The 22,566-nt window shown below is 40.5% G+C and overlaps 1 protein-coding gene across 12 annotated transcripts in view; it reads right to left on the reverse strand.

The window, feature by feature from the left end:
- The window catches only part of PDE8A (phosphodiesterase 8A), a 126,682-nt gene that overhangs the window by 101,220 nt on the left and 2,896 nt on the right, over positions 1–22,566 (reverse strand). The window lies entirely within an intron of this gene.

The raw sequence follows: 22,566 nt of genomic DNA on the forward strand, positions 1-22,566 counted from the left end.
AAGACACCAGCGGCCTTTTCCACTCAGCTGCAGATGACCCTAATTCTGACAGAAAAGCAGGTCTTTGACATCTCATTAGCAATGTGGAGATGCCTGAAGTTAGCTGAGACTGTACAGCAAATTTTTAAAAATCTAGCTGTTGTTCATTTCCTGAACTTCTCTCTATTCGAATAGCAGTGAAAGCATCAATGTGTCAGCTGAAAGGTTAATGCCTCATCAAAAGGAAGAGCATTCGTCACACTGAGGTGGATCATCAAAAGCAGCACTTTGCTGCTGTTTTATCCAGAAAATGTTATCTCCTAAATCAGGACTGTGTACATGTTTTAATTCAGTAAGTGAAAAAAATTAGCTAATCTTGAACAGGAAGAAGAGATATGTATCATGATGCACATTAAAAAGTTTGAGATTCTTTTCAATACAGTAAGCTGTGGGAGTCTGCAGAGCTTCTCCAGTATTTTATAATGATTTAGGACATGGTTTAGAGGTATCCACTCTTGCAGCTACCAAAAATTGTTCAAATACTGTTCACTTTCCAAAGGAAGGGTATCAGTAAATTGAGTGTCATGAAGGAATAGTTTGCACAGAAGCACTGAAGCAGTCTGAGCCAGAAAGTTTGACTGAACTCTCAGCTTTAGTTAAGCTATGCCAGAAATAAATGGGAATAAACAAACAGATTAGGCAAAGAAGGCAGAAGAAAGTAATAAGAGTCATTAACGTAATCTTCACTTGAGGAATGGGACAAATGTAAACTGAAAGGGTCTCTGTGTGCAACAGAGACTATAAAAGGAAGACTGTTTGGTATTAAAACTGTTTTGTGTAGGTTTTTGAAGAAAAAAAAATATCCAACTAGCCATCCAAAAACTTTACACCTGGCCTGTGCACAGGTTTGGTTCCATGAAGAGGAATAAAGAAACTCCTAAACCTCCCCTAGAGCTTGGAAACTGTGGCCTTTGGGCTTTGCAGGAAAACTGAACAATGGTAGAAAGATCAGAGCAAACAGCATTTTCCCTGCCAGAGTCTCAGCCATGGCCTCAGGAACTCAGCCTTTGCCATGGGCTGGGAGATTGCTGTGGCAGCACAGTCGCCTCCTTTCACAGCCTGAGCCCAGGAACCACAAGGGCCCTGCAGAGGGGGAAACCTCAAACTGGCAGGGTCTAATTTGGTTTTGTTTATGTTCCTCTGTTCCCCATTGATCTGCACAGGGCTTAGAATCAACAGCTAAGGCCAGCAACCTCCCCAGTACAAACTGCAGAGGCAAAATCATCTCAGAATAATTCTTCCTGCTCCAAATCAGAGAAGACAATCAGATCCAGCAGCTGGCACTGCTGGAAGCGGCCCCAAAGCCCACTTGTCACAAGGCTCTGCACAGAGATCAGAGTTTGTTTCAGTCTGGGGCTGCAGGCTGGCATCTGTGTTGATCACAGCAGAGGCTCTCCCAGGTTTTGGAATAAAGCAGAACAGGCAGCATCCATGAAGGCAGTGCATCAACCCCATAATGAGGTGAAACAGGTTCTCAGTAGAACAAGTGTCATGGGGAGGAGAGAGAGCAGAAGAACAACAATGTTGAAAGCAATCCTTTGGGAACACTTTAACCCCCAGGTGACTACTACCAGAATCTCTAATTAACAGATACACTGACTTCAAAACAAGACACGGATATCTATCCTTTAACAGGGACAGGGACTGAATAGCCTGGACATGCCACATGGGAAATACCTGACAGTCACTGAGATGTGCCCCACTAGAGAAGCATTCACAAGCTCCTCAGGAGACCAAAGCACACAGTATCTGCACAGTAAGACATAATCCTGCTCTCACCACATCATCTCATTTTTTCCACAAATCTTAGACTCTTAACAGCTTTCTATAAATTCCAATACAGAAGGCACAGCACATCCAGTGGTTAGAAAAGCCCCTTTGTATTTGCTTAAAAGGAAAACAAGTCAGTTAAGAATGGCAAACCAAAATATCCTGCTTCCATTAGATACTTGTGGGACTACCCCAGGTCTGTGACCAGGCAGCAAGTCCACCAAAAAACACAAAACATTTTGTAAGGTCTTTCCTTCCTAAATAATGATACTGCAGATTTCAATGCTGTCAGCCTAATTTACAGGATACAGATATTGGTTATTCTTTGAAACAGGAGCCCTTCATACACAGGGCTTCATCTCATAGAGAAATCAGACTAAGAAATCTTTCTAGTGGTACAGATCACACTTCCTTTATGGAATGCCACATTCCCTGCCCTGGAAGGCCACATTCCTTCTCTTGTCACTTAAGAATAAATTCATTCATCACTGAGCAAAGCCCAGGCACCAGATAAGGTGTTTTTCCAGCACATGGTGTGTGCATTTCCAGCCAGCAGGAGCCTATGCACCAAGGTATGACCATCATTACCAGATGAATGCCCAGTATTTGCATGTGAACCAGGGTTTTTCACATTATGGAACAGCAAATGGACTTTAGCCCTTTCAGAAAAGAGCAGTGAAATACTGGAACAATTTAACAAGTCCATGGTTTGCTGCCTGTGGGTGTCCCAGATCCATGAAAGCATGGACACCTGATGCTGCAGCCTTGTTCCTGAGCTGTACACAGAGCTTCTCAAAGTAACTCTCCTCCCCCAGCTCCACCTTGTTCATTCAGGATTCAGAGGCACTGATGTATAATACTGTAATCTTTTCTATTTGCTCTTTTTCCAATAAATTTTTTTCTCAATGCTAACAGGAATTTATTTTTAAGACAGTGGCAATGTAGGGTAGCTTGCACAGTGCACGGGTTGGCATGACCAATTCCCATGCTTTCAGCACTGCCAGGAACAAGTGCCATGGCTAAACAGCCAGGAGGGATCTCTGTCAGCAGCTGGAAAAACCTATCACAAACTGCTACTCTGCAATAAAAGACCAAGGCAGCAATCAAAGGACTGCATCACCTAATTGCAGCCACAGCCCCCTCCTTAACTGATGTTCCATCCATACCTTCAAAGGACACTCGCACATCATGGATTTTATTGTGCTACAAAATACTTGCCTTGTTCATGCCTAGAAGTTAGAAGTGAAAGGAAAGAATAAACCAGACCAATGGCTTTGGAAATACATTTTGACTTCAAAAGGGCATTTGTACGTTGGTAGCTTCCGAAACAGCAAGAAAACTACAAACAGCAGGAGGCTGGGAAGACAGATAATTCTGGGGACAGACTGCAGAGTAAACAAATAAAAATTAAGCAGATATATTTTTCATGTTTCTTTAAACCAAAGTTTCATCTTCACTAGTTGCCTCCACAAAGGATTAATCATAACAGAAACTGTCTGCTGTCATTGAAGTAAGGAAATCATAGAAGTGAGAGGACACAGGAGGAACAGAGGCCATCAGCATTTTAATAGAGCTTTGAAAATTCTATGAGGAAAAAACTACTGGTTGATAACATATGGTTTCACTTCAGAGATTCAAATATTGGCATTGAAAACAAGAAAGGAGAGGAAGTATGTCCTATAACACAAGTATTTTTGTTGGAATAGTCAGTAATACATGGCAAGTGGCATAATAAGCTTCATTAGTACTTCCACAGCCAGAATCTCTTCTTTACCCATGCAAGGCAATGCACAGGGGCTGAGGGTGGTAAAACAAACACTCAGCTGTTTCAGCAGAGTTTGGTTCAAGCTAAGTCACCAATAAAAAGAAAGAAACAGATTTTTCTATACATCTGCTGTCTGGGTGATGTTTCTCTGAGACTTAATCTACTAACTTTGTGGACAAAAACAAGCTTTTTCTCCTGTTAGCTCTGCAAAACCAATATAGCCATGGCTGAACAAGCTGGAATTTTTATTACTGGCAATGAAGTAAAATTCAGACAGAAAACAGTTTGATTGTCAAACCCAAATGTGTGAGTTAGAAAGACTGCTGCTAGAAAAATCACCTTCTGACTTGTAAACTTAGCAAAGTTTTATCAGAGGGAGATGGACAGAGCACAGGCTCTCCTGCTCTGGTTTTCAGTTACCTCTAGAAACATTTCTGCTGTAGGGTTACAACCCTCTGCCCTTTCTGCCAGGCCTCATCCAGCACCCACACCTGCAGGAGCAAGGGGCAGAGAGCTGCAGAGTATTCCTGAGGTGTGCCGAGACCATGCTGGATCACTCAGAGAGGTAAGAGATGGAGAAGGAAAGCTGCAGCAGCCTGGGCAGCCAGGGCTCTGCCCTGCTACACTCTGGGCACTGCCCCCTGAGAGAGAGATTCTCCCATCTTCACAAGACCAAGGAGTGCAAGCCTAGAAAAACCCCTCAAAGACTTGCTGACCCCCTGTAAGACTCCTGCTCTCTGACCTCGCCAAGCTTTGGGATTTAGGCTGCTCCTGACAGAAGTGGAGCCCTCACTGCAGGGCTGGGGAGCTGCTGTCCCACACTCTGCCAAAGGCGGCCCTCAGTCAGGCTGAGCTGAGCAAAAAAGGCAGCTCTGTGCTCCTTTCTCATCTCAATCTCCTCAGCTTTTGGTGAGGGCACCCACCCAGCGGGATGCAGGTGGTGCCAAAGGGAGCTCTGGGTTTGCCTGAGCACTGGGAGCACTGGAGCTGCATCCCCCCGTACCCTGCACACATCACAGCTCTCCCACTGCTGCTGCCCAGCTCAGCCAGAATAACTCATGTTTTTCTGGGTATTCCTGCTCCACCTCCGCCCTTTAGATACAGCGAGAGATTTCTTCACTGGTTCAGATGAGGAAGACTCAAACTGGAAAAAGCAAATCCCATGAATACAACCCTCTACACCTGGATGTGAGATAAATCTCTCCTGCCTCTCTGAAAACAAGAGTGTTGCCACTTAGCCCATATTAAAACCTCCTTCTCTATCCAGGAAACAGTTTTTTAATCTCTGCACAGCCTCAGATTGAGCCAAGAACGTGGGTTCACCAGCAATCTTTTATGTATCTGACTTAATCCCAATTTAATAACTTAAACCCTAAATAAATAACCTTTTTTTCCCAGGGCATTGAGCCACTCTAAGGTCAGCTTTCTGTTTCAAGAGGAACTGCCAGCCCCTTTATCCATCCTTCAGGGACTCCTTCCTCAGATTATCTGTGGACATTCCCCATTCCAGCAGGGAAGAAAAAATTGTTATGAGAAGATGAAGTCCCAATTTAGACCATACTGCTTGAGACCGTGTTTTTGGATATCTTCCTATCAAGATGTACTTCAGGTTATTCCAGCATTTGCCTTAGGATCCAAGATCTTATCAAAGGAACCTAAGTTTTTTTTAATTTTTAACTATTGTTTCTTTTCTAACTAGCAGACCTAGCATATCAAGTACTGGGGCTACCCTGGGCTTCAGCAGTGCCAGGGCTCCCAGCCCACATCCAGTGGCCAGCAGAGCCCCAGGGAGGAGGCAGAGGCAGGAAGGAAGCACAGGATTGCTCCAGCCAGCCCCAGACAGGAGCACTGGCAATGTTGTGGTTAACTGCTCACCTGGTTCTGTTTCTGAAGGAATATCAGCCAGTGATTTTTTTGCCTAGATTTTTTTTCTCAACAGCTGATAGCTTCAGTTTGATGCCTTTATTGTTAATTTCCTTTTTTTTACAGTAAATATCTGGGACAGTGGATACCAGTGCTATCATAAGTTATGCCAGCAGACAAGTCATCTATTTCTGAACTAAATTACTTCTAATTGCACATTCAACTCTTGCGCTCTCCTTATGCATAAAGAAGTTTATGTCTCTTTTTAAAGAGTGCATGTCATTACAGGGAGTGAATTGACAGAGTTCACTTCCTGACATCACCACCACTGGTTTTATTTTATTTTTACATTTGTACTGTGTAAGCATTGAAGTGTACAGCAGCCCTATAAACAGACAGAAAAATATGAGCCCTGTCCCAGTGAGTTTGCATTCCAAGATGGGATTTCTTGTTAGCACTAATTCTTTCCACTTTCCTAAACTAATTATCAAAAACAATTACAAAGACCTGTGCAAACTATGCATGCTGTCTCCTGCTAACACAAATAAGATGTATCATTACTTGGGCTTTTTCCTAAATCCATTTTCCACAATGCAGTGTGACCCTCTCCTCTCTGCCCTCCCCAGCAACACCCTTGGAACAGAAGTTTCCCAACTGAGCTTAATTCACTGCTTAATTCCAAGCACAGCCAGTCATTCCTGAACATCAGCAATGGCATCTGAAATGCTCAAACTATTGGACTGAGAAACAGTTTTTAGATTTTTTTTTATATATTTTCACTTTTTTTTTCAAATATCACATTGATTAAACTTTTGAATAGCACATTGCTTCAGCAAGATTTGGTATTATTTGTGTCCAGAAGAAAAAAAAAAAAACACAGAAAAATAGAAAACTAAATAACCACAACTCAAGTAAAAAAAAAAAAAACCTCTTACAATTTAGACAAAGCTAAATAAGAATTTTTAATCTAAAAACCATGTGTAGTCCTTGCACCACAGTTGCTTATCTGTCACAAAGCAGACAAGCTACACTACAGCCTTGACTGACCATTATACATCATTCCAAGTTAACATTTTTCTATTTGACCATCTTATCTTCCTTTATCTCCCTGCCCAGTGAGGAGACCCATGAGTCACTATGTAAAACATCATTCTAGATCCCAAAAGTCTTTGCCAAGGCACAGTGTGACCAGTCCCAAGGATTTTTCAAAGAGGAATCTGGCGGGTTTAAAGCAATGGCTGGAAATACTGAAGGCCTTTCCCCAACAACTCTCTTTGTTTCTCTGTGCTACATTTGCTGCTGCTGCTAAGTTTCTTTGGGGTAATTTCTAATTCTATGATGCTAACCTTCTTTGGGGAAGGACTGTAAAATTTAGAAAGACCTGCTCAGTGGCCCTAAAAATCTGCTGTTTGACTAAGAGCAGTTGGAATCAAGAAACTGCTTCTCTAAAGAGAGGGGAATTTCCACACAGCAAGGAAGGGCTGACCAAAGATGTAACTCCTGAGTGTGAAACAGCATCAAGTGAGTGACATGAAAACAGCAAGGGACTCCTGATCCCAGGGCATGTAAGGACAGAGTGGACCACAAAAGACTGAGCTTGCTTAGTTTCTGGTTGGAGGGTGTTTACCCTGAAAATGCAAATGTATGATCTGTGGAACAACATTGTCATGAGCTTCAAAAATTTAACAGCCTAACATTTATAGAGGGCGACACGTTTTGGAAGGATGCTATAAAAAAGGCAAAGAAAATTTAAAGGGCTAAAAAATAAAATGGACACAGTAATTAGAGTTTAGGTTTGTTTTCCATGGATTGAACTGGAAGATGATGAAGTGTAAAGGAAACAACTGCTGAGGTTCCCCAGAGCTTCCCCACAGCACACAAACCTGGGCTCCAGAATGTGAGTGCAGAGACAGGGGAAAGAGGCTTCAGCCCTGAGTGCTGCACATGGCTCGGATTTACTTGCAGAGCATCACCTAAATGCAATATCACCCCAGCTTCAGTACAAGCTGGATGAGAGTCAGGTCTCTCAGTCTATTCACACACTCAAAAGAAAACAAAGAGGACCAGTTTGTAGCCCCAGATCAGAGTAGGGAGCTCCTGGGCGAAGCTCTATAAGCAAAATAGCACTTGTGGGCCACCTCTCAGGAATGGTCACCAACTCTGCAAGTGCAAGAAAGAACTGATATGGAACATATAAAAGAAACAGTTATTTACATTAGAGACACAGTGAACATGACCCCATGAAGAAAATGGGAATTATGGCAGTTATTGGGGGTGTATCTGGAGGAAAAGTAACAATTTCTTTCACTCAGTCCTTGTCAAAAAAAAAAAAAAAAAGCTGTCACAAAACCAGCTTGAACTTCAATACTTTGGGAAGACATTGTAAAATTCCTAGTAAGGAGAAAAATCAATTTCCATTTCAGATCAAAGGTCAGTTCAGATCACAACTATTCATGCAGATATTCACTTTACACAGCAAGTATCTGAACAGACATGTTACAAAAACAGATGAAAAATGTCTAATTTTTATTATGAAGTTTTGTCAGCACCAGCTGAATCATAGAAGACTAGGAGTCCATGATTAGTGTCATTTATGACAGTTTCTATTCATAGTTAAACAACTAAAATTCATGTCCACAATCTACAAACAAGCAATTTACCCATCAACTGATTGATTATGTTGTGCACTATGAAAAAGAAAATTATTTTTCCCCACAATATTACTTATTTCTGTTAAGCAACACAAGAACACACCTACAATTTAAAATGTCAGTACAGAAAACATTTTAAGCATTGAACAGCACTGCAGTCTTGAAAGCTTTATGAAAGATGAAAAAAATTCATTTTTCTAGTACAGCAGATAAGGAGTAAGTTTACTGCATTTTAGCTGAACTTAGAGAAAAAAAAAATTACTGGTTTGTTTATTTGTGTTTGTGTACACATCTATGAAAATACTCCTCCAGTATCAGATTGATTTATAATAATGGGCCTTTAAGGGCTATCGACCTTGCTGCAAATGATTAAGAGTACACTGTGTGTACTAAATAAAGATTTTCAGGGAGACATCTGTTTACTAGCTATGCCTCTTTGTAAGCAGGATTCTGCCATTTCCAGGGTAGTGTTCTGTGCCAGAGGGTGGGACGAAGCTGGACCTTCCTCAAAGACCTTCACACACAAAAATACTCCATGAAAAAAAGGCTTCAGAGGAGTTGGTATCAGTTTTGTCAGTGAGAGGAGGACACACACTGTTTGTAACCCCCCAAAATTATAAATATATGCATTCATGAGCATTGGAAACATGACAGTGGCAGCTGAAGGTAGAACAGAGTGGCAAAAAGAAGAAAAGGGGCTGGAGGAAGAAACTTCTGTTATGTGTGACTGAACAAGTTAAAGAAAAACTACCAACCACTAGGGATGACAATGCCAGAAGGTTAAGCAGAAACAGGCAGTAAAATGGGGGGGTTGGCACAGAAGCAGCTGTGGGGTGACAACATTTCTATCCCAAATTGCCACCATTTGGCATTACAATCAAATTGTCACCAAATCACACCGGATAATTCAGTCTCTTCCATACTTAGTGTATGTATTATTATACGCACTTGTCCCTTGCTCAAACATAAATCTGGAATAGTTTAATGAGATAATTATTAACATTAAGTTGGTTCTAAGCAATGCTATCAATTAACTGATACTTCAGCTTTTCTTTAATAATCTGAAGTCACAGAATGCAGAGCCACTTACAGCCTGTTCTGAAGAGCAGTGTCCTATAGCAAAAGGCAAACAAACAGCAACAGAGGACAAAGGCCATTAACAATCATTTATTTGTCCTAATTCAAGGACTGTTCCCTCCTCTGTTTGTTCTACTGCCTAGTCAAGCCTACAAAGTCTTGCTGACAAGAAACAAAATGGTTATCTGCCTTACCTTTACTTCCCAAGGGTTTGCAAATATTCGCATCATGATTTCACACCTCAGCCAAACTATTTCCTGTTAAATCTGTTTGTCCAAAAGAGGTAAAATTCCAAAAAAAAGCATCAGTGTGGTGGTGGCAGCATTCAGAGTCTTGCAGAGTTCCTTGGAGTGTGGTAGTGTTCACATGGGTTCTTGGATGAGGCAAGAGACGAGAATGTTGACTCCATGTTCAGAAGGCTTGATTTATTATTTTATGATATATATATATTACATTATAACTATACTAAAAAGAAATAGAAGAAGAGGTTTCCTCAGAAGGCTAGCTAAGAATAGAATGGAAAAGAATGATAACAAAGGCAGCTGGCTCGGACAGAGCGCGAGAGCCAGCTCTGCTGTGACCGGTCAGTAAATCTAAACATCTAAAGGAGACCAATTACAGATCTACCTGTTGCATTCCACAGCAGCAGATAACCATTGTTTACATTTTGTTTCTGAGGCCTCAGCTTCTCAGAAGAGAAGAAATCTTAAGAAAAGATTTTCACAAAAAGATGTCTGCGACATTGGAGCTCCCACAGCTAGCAGGGCAGGCTGTAAAGGACTCATAAAAGCAGGCAAGTGGCCCAAAGGCATCAGCTGCCAGAAACTATTACAGTCCAAAGGCTCAACAAGGAGCAAAAGGCTCCATGTGCTCACTTCACTTCCATTTCACTCGTGCAGTCCTAAATTCCTGGCACAGGAATAACACAAATGTCCTGGGAAACCTTCTTATTACAAATGGAGCTAACATTAGCAGAACTGGTTTTGCTGGTATACTTTATACCAGCTCCTCAGCTGAAACAAGCTTTTCTAACAAAAGCATGCATGCTTCCCTCTATCCACTATCATTGTATGAATAACAGAGATATTTTCCAAAATAAAATATAATTAAAACCCAAATCCCTCACAGATATTTCTAATCTAGTTCACATTCCTCATACAGTCCAGTCCTTGACTGTATTAAGACTTCACCTAAACGCGTCCCAAGTATAGTTCCCCATGTCAAGAAATACAGAAAATCTTTCTGTTGTGGAAGAAGCTGTACCATTGTATTTTTACTCTCAAATGGCATAAACAATGCTGCAAGAAGCACGCCAGTATCAGTATTGGTGTAATTAGAAGAGGGCTTTACCCTACTTATGTCAGTAAGAAATCTCCTGAAGAGCCATTGCAATAACTGATGCTTGAGGTGAGAGGAGATGCCCCAGCAGCCAAGACCCTAAACACTTGTTTCTGTAACATCTGATGGATCCTCTCAAGGTGATGGGTAGAAGAAGTTTGCAAATGTCTGCAAGAGTATTTATTCTTCCTCCAAGGACAAACTGAAGAAACCTTGCTAACTGAACTGCAGCCTCCACTGACTTCAGCAGGTGTTCTAGTAGTGCTCAGACTAAATTTTCTATACTGTCAGGAGAGAAAGGTACAAAGCACAAAAAGAAATATCCATTATTTTATTAAAAAACAGATAAGAATTAAAAGAACTGCACTTGTATGATCATTTAAAAAAAAAGAAAGTACAGTAGATCTTCAATCAGAATCACACAGGAGCTGCAATCCACTGACTGTTTTAGAGTGCTTATGCTTTTTAACTGTCTAAAAATGGAAATAATTATGAAGCTCCCCAACATGCTGGGACAGCCGGGGGCTTTCTTTAAACACTTTGCAAAATAACACTCTCTCTTACCACATGAGCTCTTAATTTCTCCATTCAGACAAGCACACAGCACTTCCCTACAGTGCATAGCTGGGCAGTTCCAGAGCCTGCTTCTTCACACAAAATCTTTGAAAGAAAACTGGTAACTAAACTTGGCTTAATTAAGCTGACAATTTCACAGCTACTTTGAACAGCTCATTAACTGCAGGCTACGGCTTCTTTACAGCCAGGGCTCCACAATACATCACACAGTGAACCTGCTGACAGGAGCTGCAACTTCCAACTCACATTTCAAGAGATCAGATTTATTACTGAAGTCCTGCTTCTTCTAAAACCAGTTCAGGCCTCCTGTAATAATGACTAAAAATACTTTTCTCTGCAGTACAGTGCTACACATCACTGCAGAGAAACTCTGCATGTTAAAGGCAATTCTGTTTTACATGGGCTGCCCGGCTGAGAGTGGTGCTGGGGTGAGGACAAGTGGCTGTGGCTGAGCTGCCACAGTTGAGGGTTTACTAAGTCAGAGGGTTGGATTCTACTTAAATTAACCACAAGCTAATTGGCAAACATCCTGTACATATGTATATAGCCCTTGGACAGTCTGCTCATGTCTGTTCTGGGACAAAAGTATCTGTAGTTACAGCAATCAATTACTCTGTGTTTAAAAAATTGTTTTTAAACAAATTAATACTGCTGGCCTCAGATCATTCCTCAGTACAGAGGTCAAAGTTTCCCAAACCTAACTCAGACTTTTAAGGATATGAAGACCTCTTGCAACACCCAGCAAAAGCATAATTGCGGTGTAAGCCATAATCCCTTTACCCTAGAAATCCTCTGTCATGCTTTTTTCTCTACATGATTGTTTTATTAGTTTTCCTTAAAAATCATTAAACTATTTTAGGATGGGCTAAAGAACTCTCCTTTAGAAGAATCTCTTAGAAATTCTACCTGCTGTCTTGGGACACCCTGATGTTGGGAAAGATGACAAAAAAATGCCAAGCCCTTCACCCACATCTCTCTCTGCAAAATGGAGGGGAAAAAAGAGAGGGGAAAAATTTAGGTATGACACAAATCTTTGTACCTCTTACAAAGTGGCAGGAAGCAATAGTAGTCAAGGATTTAAAGATTCCCAGGTAATATTTCACATGAGTATTTACTGAGTGTACTGTTACAGGGGTAAGTGGAAACCAGATGCCAAAGTAGTCAAAGTGATTGGCCACAGCCAGGGAAGCACCACTCAGCTTTCAGCTGAGCCCAGCTCATTTCCTTGGTACCTTTGTCCTGGAATGGAGCAGCCCTGGCACAGCAAATCCTAACAGGTGGATGGAGCTGGGTACTTCTCTGATCAGTCAGCTGGAATATCAGTCAGCTGGGGAAAAAATGTAAGGGACCATTGACCAGAAACATCAGGTTTCCTGAAGGGGGTTGATAGTTCTTCTTTGCAGGTCATCCGTGGAGAAAGGGCAAGAGACTACACAGCCTCACTGCTAAACACACACTTGAGAAAACAACAGACTGAGGAAGACTGCGTCCCTTTCAAACTGATGATGGGAGAATTTATGAGGTTTCTCAACTTTTCAGGACAAATCACTTTTCCATATATAGGTAAATATCTGTGGAGACAGCCACTTCTGCAGCTAAACCATACCTCAGAGAGAGCTCTGAGCCTTGCAAGCGCTGGACCCTGCCACCCACACTCTCCACTGGCCTCTGCTCTTGGTTTAATTTCAAAGGGACTGACAGGGCAGTGCATCCTAACCCACAATAAATCCTGTACACCCAGTAAAAGGGTGAAAATCACAGCTACCTCTTAAGACCCACAGCCTGCACTTCCTAGCACAGCTCAAAGGCTCTCAGACGAAATGGAGGAAAAGATTGCCATTCCCTGACCCTGCACCAGGTCTGTTCCATTTCCACAGTCTTAGGCTTTGTAAAGCAACCAAACAAGGTTACCCCACAAAGCAAAAGCTACCCAAGAACAGTGTCCCACAAACCTAGCAGGGCACAGCAGGAGAGAGTTTACATTGCCCAAAGAGCACAAGAGAGCCTTGTAAGAGCTCTCAGCAATCACAACAGCCAAGATAAAGTTAGCAGAAAACTTCAGAGCTATGTAACCTCCAAAAAGAAGCTGCTTTTAGTTTAATTGGCAAAATAAGAGATTGCAATTTCAGCTTGCTTTTTTTGACAGTCCAGCTACAAATCTCACTGTAAGTAATTCATAAGAGAGCTTAGCTTTTTAGAAAATGTGTACTTCAGTCACGCTTCTCTGAAAATTTGGTGCCTGGCAATGTTCCCGTGGTCACACTGTGAGCAGAGGCTGAGTCTGAGGATGTGACAAGCCTCTGGACTTCCCACACCTCCCACCAACCACTGGCAGGGCTTGCTCCCTCTGCCCCACTCCCACTCAGACTCTGAGGCTCTGCACTGACACAAACAAACAAGGAAAAAAAACCCTTCCAACTGTGTTGGGAAAAAAAAATTTCCAACTTGCAAACAGTGATGGCAGAATTATGTTTCTCAGAAAACCATCATAAACTGATACATCAATATTTAGCTCTCAGAACCAAAAATAGAGAATGCCCAACAAATTTTTTTTTTTTTTTTTTAATTTGCTACCAAACCAGCAGGCTGCCACTACTGCCTGTCCTTCAGGAACAGACAGACACTATCTCTGCCCTTCTCACCAAAGCCAAGGGGGAGAGGGATGGGTCAGATTCCTCACTGAGCAACTTCATTCGTTCAGTGAGTTTTAGGTAGGATGAACAATGATCATAAAAGCTAAATCTCTCTTATCTCCAAGAATCTGGTTTTTCCTACTAGGTGCCACTGCCAAAGGCAACTGCTTTTTGGATAAAACTTGGTTCCCAACAAGCTATTGCTCTAATACATCCATTTAAAATAGATGTAACATGCAATAAATTCTCAGAAAACTCCTAAAAAGTAAGCAGCTGCCCCATAGTAAAACATTCCCTGCTTTGGAAGAGGCACAATGTGACATTATCAGCTGAGGGAAGAAGTGTCACTGGGAGGCTTAGGGGCTGTGAGTGACAGCAGTGCCACAGAGTTTGAGCTGACTGCTCTCCTGACAGCTCTCAGCTCCACAGCACAGCAGGGAACAAGGCCACCACCTCCAGAACTGAGTACATGCCATACCATCACTAATTGACAGTAGGAGCAGAATAGCCCTTTCATCTGAAATTCTGCAGAAAGCAGATCCATTCCTGCCAAAGACAAAAAAAGAAAACCCCAAATATTAAGTAAAGGAAAAGTTCCAGCAGCATCACTGGAAGCATGAAGCACTGTCTGAGTTCACAGGACTTATTCTTCCTTTTGTTAACAGAACAAACCCTGTTTGGGTTTGCAAAGCCCCCTCTGCCTGGCTTTGAAATGTTTAATTCCTCTAAAATACCAATTTTACCCTCAGGTTTTTTCATCTGGAGGACACACTGACCTATACATGGAAAACAACTTCGCTACCCTTGTTGTGAAGTCCTCTTCAGAATACAAACTCATACTTAGTTTCAATTCATGTCCCCTGCTTTCTTCTAAACTCTTCCATTGTTTGTTTGTGGTCCCTGTAACAGTATCTGCAGAAACAAATACATCAACAATTCACACTGGGGGTGCTGCAGTGGTAAGTATGTGCTAACACTGGTTTGGAAATTAATTCTCCATTCACAAATTCCACTCAAGAGTACAATTTTTCATTGCACTCATCAGCCAAGTTTTAAGGACATAAAACTAAAATATTGGTATCATATTACACACCAAAATGGCAAAAAATGAAAAGTAAATCAGTACGTTCAGACTAAAGCAAGAAGAGGAACATGAAGAACTCTTCTCAGTTTTGTACCTTTAAATAGATCCCTTGCATCTCTCCCCAGAGCAGACTCTGCTGAGGGCAGGGACAAAGCCCTGCACAGGGGACACAGCTTGGTGTGAGCGCAGCCCTTGTGCTTGGGTACATGGTGGCCCTGAGCCTGCAGGACACAGAATTCCCACCGGGCATCCAAGTGGAAAGAGACAGCAAGCTGGCCAGGCAGGACAGGCTCCCCAGGGCAGGTCTGGGTCCTGCTGCATCACTGCTACAGCATGATCCTCAGCGGTGAGGGAACAGCAACACAGGTACAAATACAGGGGGGAAAATCCTTCTGAACGCTTAGAAATGTAAGGGTCTAACTTCATGAGTGATCACTCTCAAAGATCTTAACAGGCCTGAAAGAGTGTCATTTTAGTAACAATCTGGCCACTAATAAATCCCTTCGGTATTTGAAAATAACACTTTGCTTTGGTTTGAAAAGTAATAAGCAGATATCTCGCCAGCAATCCCAGTGCCATCCACACTTCAGTACAAGCTCTGGATTCCAGTATTTATGGACCTACACTCTGATACTCATCCTGTGCTGAAATATTTATCTTTGAGTTAAAGCTCATGGAAAATGCAGTTTTTACCAGGCAGTTAAACTGTGTGCAGGACACATCACTTCTGCTTCGAGTTACCAGAGTAATAGGTGTGGCTGTCCTCAACCATTTGTGGAATTTCTCACCAAACTTATGAAAAGTTATGAAGGAAGGGAAAAATAAAAAAACAAACCATACCAAAAAAAAAAATCAACCAAAAAAACTTAAAAAATTGGAAGGAAAAGCAGACAGTATTCCAAAAAGAACACACATCTGCAAATTAATCATCTCAGCTCAACACTGATTTTGACCTACCTACATATCCCATAGACATGTTTGTGCATTTAAACCTGGAATTAAAAGCACTGCTGTAAAACAGAGCTCTACACCTCAGTGTCAGAAGAGCCACAACCCTGATAACTCAGTGGGAAAGAGGAACATCTTTCTGATGATGCTAAAGTGCAGCTACTCCTAAATACAGGAAGATTGCTTTCAAAGCAGATCAAGGTTCTTTTGTTGTGCTTTAATTAACAAATTAGCCTAGGTTTTTTTCCAAAGAAAATTCTTATAAAGAAGGTTTACTTTGCCAATCACTTACTGAGGTTGTTTTTCTGCTTAAATTTTATTACAGATAACCCAACTTCAGTCTCAAAGGCAGAACAGGATAGTAAATGTGTAACTTTAAAATAAGTTGTCTTTTAGTGGCAAATAAGATGGGGCCTCATCAAGTTTCCACCGCATCCCAGCAGGGAGCTAAAGGTCACTGCTAACTCAAAATGAAAACAATGGGAAGTAGAGGATGCCATTCTTTCATATTTGTCCAGTGATTCTGTGTTTTCTTTGCATGGATTTACTTAGGAAACTGGGAAGTCTAAAACACAATGAAAAGATTTCAATGTCACCATTTTCCCCTGTAACAAGACCAATAATCTATTCATGTCACTTTGTAAAATGTTTGATTTACAAAGCAAAGTACATCTTCCTTGAAAAAGGCATATAAAATGTTTGGTTTCCTATGCAACTTTCAAATTAACATGCAAAATAATTCTTCTTTTGCCAAAAAAATAATGAGTTCTCATTTCCAACAAAGAAACAGACAGGCCTTAAATATGTTAAAATATTATTTAACAAACAGACTAATATATATCCTGATTTTAAAAAATCCTTGAAATAGTATCAGTTTAGTTCACTCAGAAATGAAAGACCCATCTGGCCAACAGAGATTTTCTTTACACACAAAAAAAAAATGTTATCCCAATTTCTCAGGACCTAGTGCTCAAAAATTGTCTATCAGGTAATAAAGTGGCAGAACCAAAAGCCACGTTTCCCGCCACTCCAAGCAAGGGTGGGAATCCTTATTTGAGTCCCCCATGCTGGAATCAGTCTTCTTCATGAGAAACATTTTATTCCCAAAACTGCTTTTAAATCTTGAATATTCCTTTTTCATTCCAAGCTCTTCTGCAATGCAAGGACATTAACTCTCTACATATATCTGCAGACTACCTTTGAACATTGAAAACACTATCAAAACCCATCTCAAATTATCTTGTCTACCACATTCAAAACAGATATAACCTAATATATGTCAACACATTTCCATGTCAAAAAGCAGGTTCCAGCTCTCTCCCTTTCTCCTGGAACAAAGCCATACATGTGGGAGCTGGCTTACACAATGCTAAGCCTTTCACTTTATGCAGAGTGACAGAGTTACAGATTTTACAAGAAACAGAAGAAAAGGGCCTGGGAGTTTGATGTGAGGCCAACAGTACAACCCATAGCAAAAGAGAACGGTCTGGAAGAATGCACAAATTAGAGACTCTGCTATTTAACTTCACAGCAAGTGTAACACCATCCTTTATTACATTTTGGCCCTAAAGGGGGTATCAAGAAAGAACCTAAAAGGGGCTGAATGCTGAAATCTTTTTGCAAAGCAGAGGACAAACATCACTTCCTCGGTGCCTTTGAAACTTAAAAATCTGACTCTGGGCAATAAAACTATTTAGTATGTCATGCACATTAAAGCTATTCAATTTGTGTCTTGTCATCCTGTGCCAATTTAAATTACAGTTATATGATGATACCTAATTATTTTACCCAAAGAGCAGATAGCAATGTGTAGAATGCCATGGGACCAAGCCAATTCCTATTGAACCTCCACTGGATGAATGTGTCTTATATATAAAAACACTGAAATTCACATGGAAAACTGAGTTTGGGACGTGAAATCATGCTCTGTGTGCAACCTTGGAAACATTGCTAACAATGTTTTAATTCCATCCATGGCTGGTAAAGCAATTTACAGTGCGGGCATATTATATCCATATACACCACCAAAACAGAACACAATGCTAAAATGTTCTCCTTTGTGTGCAGGTGCTTCTGTGGCCCCCTTATAAAATGACAATGTAAATCTTGTATTGAAACTATTTCACCTTGAGGCCACTCTGCTCATTATCATATTTGCTTTAAGCTTCTTTCACTTCTTGCTGAGAGCTATAAAAGCTTTAGCTGTCCATATCTCAAAACACTTATTTCTTCTTTGAGGACTCATTTGAAAGTCAGTTGAGATTCCAACTGCTCAAAAAGTGGAATATTTTCAGTGTATTGTTACTATTGCTTAAGTAAGCCAATTCTGGAGTCCTTTCTCAATGTGACAGCCAAGAGAGGTGAACAAATGTTCATATAATACTAAAACAAAACAGCTATTTATCACTGTTGGTAGTGGCGACTGCTGGATATAACAATTTCAATGGATGTTAAAAATAATTCTCACTCAAATACCTCTCCCTTTCTTGACATGGACATTTACTTTAACATGAGGAACAAATATTAAAGCATGCAAAATGGAAAGCAGAACAGTTTTCCAAACAGTATTTTTTTCTTAGATTCAAATGAACCATGAGCAACTTTCTTAATAAAACATTCTTCATTGTCACACAGATTGTAAGCGTCCTCCAACCTACAATTCATTGAATAAGAAGTATTTGCAAGTGGGTGTAACCATTTTGTACCTTTAATTTATACTTAAACTTAGCATTTTGAATGTAAAATCTGAATTGCTTGTATATTAAATAGCAAGGCAAAGCTGTTAACTTGCACTGGAATTTCACACCACATGTAATATTGGGAATGGTAAAAACTCATTAATACATCACCTCCTGTTATTCTGCCTGGCTTATAAGTACACTCTACAAGTAGAAAATTTCTCACTGTAAATGTACTTACACTTCAATCTGAGCCATACAATTAAGAATACAAAAGGTACAACACAGTAAGAAAAACATCTAGAACTAAAGAGAAATAAAGGCTTGGTTTTAATACTTCCTCTATTAGCAGATTCAGCTGGCAGAAAAGGAAAAGCTTAGTACTTAACTACATAAAATGGCCAGGGAAAAGACACAGAGCAAACTCAGACAGCAGCACTGAAGAACAGCAGAAAAGGCACAAGAATTTTCAGCTGAGTTTCAGTGAAGTTTTTACCAGCAGAAAATACTCCAAAAATTCAGGGTCTAACCTTGCTCATCTCAGGCACACCAAGAATTGTCCTCAGAAGCAGTGACACATTTTGCATGAGTTGGTTTGCATGACAAGAAGAGGTACCAATAATAATGCTTTGAAAATTGAAACCACAGCTTATGCTGTCTTTGTAGTGTAGCCATCTATATAATGTGAGTGATTTATAGTTTGGGTTTTTTCCAATTTACATAACAAACCACAAGAAACTTAAAAAGATAAAAATTAGACCTAAACATGAGCCCAGCTCACATGTTACTACACCACTTCACTTCATACAATTTAAAAATTAGACTCCCATCCCCTGGAGAAAGAGTTCATGCCTTTACAACAACAGCATTAAAAGTATCAGTCTGAAAGTCTGGAGCCCTAATGACTGAGAAAAGTTCATGGATGTCAGCGTGGGAAGGATCCTCAGTGCAAGCAAGGATCTCTGTACAGGAGAGCTGACGTCAGTGGAAGTGGGAGGGAAATGGGGATGGGAAATGATTGAGGACAGTTTCAGTGGGAACAGGGAGGATTCAGGAGAGGGTGGATGGCCTCAGTGGAAGCATGGACAGAAAGTGTGGGAGTATCAAAGGGAGGGAGTGCTCGTGTGTTCCGAGGGAAAGGAATTACCAGACAGGGAGGAAAAGAGCAGACAGCTTAATGGACTAAATAACGTGCTGCTAACTGCTGAGATGAGATCCACTGAGCACTGCAGGTGCCATGGAGCACACAGCCTGTGCAGAATTATGCAACACGGGCTTGCAGTGGCTGCAAAATTCACAGGCAATTTCAGGGCTTGAATGCAGAAAACTTACTGGCTGTAGGGGCATGGATTGAAACTGGCTGCCCCTCATCAGCTGATAAACCAAAAGACTATTTCACATTTGGTCCTTCTGACTTGGGAGTCATTTTAATTTCAAACAAATGAAGTGTGGATGTACTCTCTGATCCCCTTGCACCCAAATGCACATATTTCTGTATTAAATGTACCAACAGGGAGAGTTCCTCAAGGAAAGAGGAAGGAAATCTTACATACGTAAAAGAATGACAGAGCAAAATCAAGGTGCTACAGTGTATATTAATGTGCTGGAGAAGAGCCACACACACACAGGATGTTGGGATAGCATTTGATTATGAATATCCCAGCCAATTCTAAATAAACACCAAGAAGTCCTTATGCCTTTCAGCATTTACTCCACTTATGTTATGGATTAAACAGTTATTCTAATGGTGTTTAAGCAGGTTTCTATAAATCCAAGTACTGTTATCACAAATTCAACTACAAAAATATCTGAAAATCATAACTAATATATATGAAAAGGACAGACTGTCACAATTTTGAGTCCACTTCCTTGAGATTTTTAGAGTTAAAACAAAAATCAGGGAATCTCCTCTTTGTAACAGTACTGGTTGAGCGTAATTTGACATTCTTTATGTAGCACTGAATAATCAAAGCCCAGTCCTTGCATCCAAGTCCTGCTCATCTTTCACTAGTACAGGGTTTCATCTGCAGAGGCAATACATTGAAAATCAAGGAAGAGCTTCCATGGCTGGTTCACTGTTTAAATATGACACTTAATCCGAGATGCTCATAATTGTCAAATAAAAGCCACATATGAAAATCCTAATTAAGGAGGGAGATAGAGGTGCCATGACCTAAAAGAGGTCTTCCATTTCTCACATATTGTCACCATATTCATACACAGCAGAAGTGGGTATTACAGCATTTACCTCTGCTCACACACACTTTCAGGATTATTCTGCAAATTTGAGTGGATTAATTTAAGGTTCCCCATACTAGAAAACAACACATCACTTTTTTAGCTACAGTTTATAAATTGATGCAAATCACAAGATACACTATGCTCACACCACCCATCCAGAAAATAACCCTCTGCTATTTGGCCAGGAGAAAGATATAACAAGACACTAACACAAAACCAGAGTAAGTCAGGGGCTAGTTAGCAATAGATATAATGCCATTTTACAACTAACATGGGACTTTTTTTTCTTTTTGATACATTTTCTGACTTGAAAAATGTGCACTATAGCTAGCAAACTGATTCAGTAATAGTAATATAATAGTAAATATTATTGCACTATTAAAACTATCCGTGTTTTAATGAACTTAACACTAATGCCAGCCAAAGTGAAAACATGAAATTTACACACAGGCCAAGTTTTGTTCATAGCTCTAACACAGCATTCTGTTGGCTTTAATTTGAGAATATACGACAACTTAAAGCACCCTGAAACCAAGTAAAAATGTCATTCAGGCAGATTACTGGCGATTCACACAAATTCTGGGTGACACCACCAGTGCCCAAAGCACACCAGGTTTGCAGCATTTCATGTTTGTGTGAAGGAATCCCCGGGGCCATAAAGAGTGTACTACACACTCCAAGAAATAGCAATGGTTCTTAGTAGCACCCTAACTCTTACAGCTCTTCCTCAAATCAAAAATCCTTTTAATTACAAAACAGCACAACATCCTGCCCAATGATCCTTTTGCCTTCAGGAATTTCAGGCTCCTGCACATTGTTTTCAATTTTCTCACTCTTTCCAAACTTCACTGGGCTGTGAGAACTGCTCTGCAGTGATCCCTCACTCCAGCACAATCTCTGAGACAGCACAGTTATCTAGCACTGCAAATCTGGTCCTACTACACACACTAATGATAAATGCAGAGAAAGAAATACCATGCTGCCTGACAGCTCTAAAGATTATTACAGGGTTTTGCACATGAAAATAATGTAGATGTGATGTGTCCAACAGATTTTGTATTCAACTGATCACAAAGAGAGCTCCATTTTCATTTCTCAGAACCCATCTTTCACAGAACTGTGCTAAAGAGTGATGACAGGGGCAGAAAATGTGACTGAGTGATAAAAATCTGAGTGGCTGTCAATGAGATGACAGCATGCATACAAACCAACAGCAACCTATGGAGTCTGGCTGAATTATCCAAACCTAGTAACAAGAATTTGTACAAAGTTCTTGAAGGTGAACAACAAAATTTAACTAAATTAAGATTGCTTCCCACACATGCTTCTGGAAACAGGTTTGAGGGATTTTTTCCCCTTAAACAATCACACAAGACAAATTCACAGAACAAAAATTTGAAAAGACTACTTTTGATTCAGGTTTTGTAACATTCAGTTATAATCCCTATTACAAATTCAGCCAGCAAAACAACTGTCAGGACTTAGATGACAGCTGAAGCTTGCTCAGCGTGGCTGCTGTGTTAAACACGCCGTGAGCTCATCTATCGCGTGTGAACAGGGCCGTAAAGTTCATTTCCTGTGCAGGGCTCTTAACACTGAAATTGAGTTTAGTACACCACCACTCAGCTTCATGTTCTTAGTTAAGTATTGCTAATTCCTCCCCAGCTCACTACTCTCAAAGTATTGCTAATTTTTAAGACTTTTTTAAACTATGAAACTTATTAAACTATGACCAAAGATTACCAAATCTGAAGGAAAACAATCAAAGAAAATCACCCACATAATTGAAGTAAATTATTCCAGGTCAATACTCTAGAAGTTGTCTTAATAAGCAAGTAAAAACCCTAAGAAAAGAACAAATCATTAGATTTTCTGTTAGTCTGCAAAGCACTTGACATTCAGC

The sequence above is a fragment of the Agelaius tricolor genome, unplaced genomic scaffold (assembly GCF_023055355.1).
Source record: "Agelaius tricolor isolate 1412-34295 unplaced genomic scaffold, bAgeTri1.0.p SCAF_16, whole genome shotgun sequence".
In the NCBI taxonomy this organism is placed as follows: domain Eukaryota; kingdom Metazoa; phylum Chordata; class Aves; order Passeriformes; family Icteridae; genus Agelaius; species Agelaius tricolor.